Here is a 1,777-nt window from a genome sequence, read left to right as displayed (position 1 = left end):
ATCTGGATGGCTCGTTTTTAAAACAATGTCTTCTGTGAAGCCTAAATTCAGTTCTTCGACACTCTCCTCCTGGGCTGCTGCTTCTGCTTTCTAAAGCCAGGGAGAACCGCTGCTTTGCATACTTACAGTGATCCCGGCCTGCTCCCACGCCCGAGTTTCTCTAACGGGTCCTCACACAGGACGACTCGGAGGCCTTTTACCAGCCTGGCTGCGTCCCTCTGAACACTTTCCAGATGATCCACATCTAAAACGTGGGCCCAGAATGGAACGCAGCGTGCGATTGGCCAGTTAAGAGCGGAATGAGACTCCTCTTCGGTTCTGAGCATTGGTGCGCTGGCTGGTGCCTCCCACTGCGGAGCTGTCAGTACGCCAACCACGGGGTATATATTCTTTCCGACTGAATGGTCCGAGTATTCTTGTGCTTTTTCGTTGCTTGTTGCTGGGTTGGGCTGTGCTTCCTTGGGTCGCAGCCACATCCACCCCTCTTAGATTGAACTCTGTTAGGCTAAGCCGTGATTCTGGGCCCACAACCATTGTTCGCATCCCCATTCCGCCATGCGTTGAGTGAGCAGATGCACTACGTCCCTCCCAGACTTTTTAGTGAGCGTGTCCCTTCTGCTTCTGTCCCCTTCATTGATAAAAGGATCAACCGATAAGGGATCAACAGCAGATTCCTCTCCAGTCCTCAGGCTGACACGCTACCTACCGACTACGTTTCTGACGCTCAAATTCTGCCTACTCAGCACCCAGCACAGCCATTTTGTCCAATACTCAGTTAAAATCCAAGTAAGTGGCAGTAGGAGCTGGGAGGTGCCCTGATCTACCCGGCTAGTGACAACATTTCAAATGTGTTTGGTGTGACACCAATGACTAATCTCTGACATTGGGGCCCTACTTGGGTGGGCTGCGACTCCAGGGATCCAAGGCGTGCTCTCTCTTGACATTTAATTTCCATGCGAAAAAGTGATTTCTATTTTTATGGAAGGGCAAAAGATCTCCCGACAGGAGGGGAGTCGTATTTATACCTTGTTGCTAGGAGGGAGATGGACTTTGGCGATGCCAGCTGGACCGCCGTGTGTGCCTGTGTACAGATGGGTGACTAATATGGCCCCTGTATTTAAGAATAGCAAGTACAGCCGCCCAGAGACCACACGGGAAGCTCGTGTTTCCATCTCTAAAAATGTATATTTGGAGCTTGAGTTTTTAACTTTACTTTCCCCCAAAAGATTCGCTGAGGGAGGGAAATATCAGGTTGATTGATAGCTAAGACCATCCTGCCACCACTTAGCCAGACAAGAGAAGCACCCCTAGTCTGTGGCTTCAGCAAACCCTAGTGAGGCCAGCTGAACTGTGTGTAGACTCCCACAGACATCTTGCTTCCGGCAGATGTCCCAGATCCCACCACAAAAAATAGTTGTATAAAAAAGGATAGGATTAGGCTAACCTGCCCGCCGGCCAGGAGACTGTTTCCCTGCACTTGGCTGGGTGCTTTGGGTGCAGCACAACTTTTCTTGCTCGGGGGCCATCTGGATCTTGGTCTGCATGAACTGATTTGGCAAGGGTGCTTGTTTATTTTAATGTCAGTATATTAAGGGCAGAGTTTAACCACTGAAATGAAAGAGAAATGCATTTTAAAGAAAAACTTAGCAGCACATGTTGACACTGCAAAGTCCCAAATTATTCTCTTCTCCCACCCTCTCCTAATCACCTTCACTAGGGATTGCTTTAGTCTTCTTATTTGTATCACAGCCGGACAGGAAGCAGTCCAAATAAACAA

Source organism: Monodelphis domestica, chromosome 3, assembly GCF_027887165.1.
Source record: "Monodelphis domestica isolate mMonDom1 chromosome 3, mMonDom1.pri, whole genome shotgun sequence".
NCBI lineage: Eukaryota > Metazoa > Chordata > Mammalia > Didelphimorphia > Didelphidae > Monodelphis > Monodelphis domestica.
Note: the sequence above shows the minus strand (reverse complement) of the source record.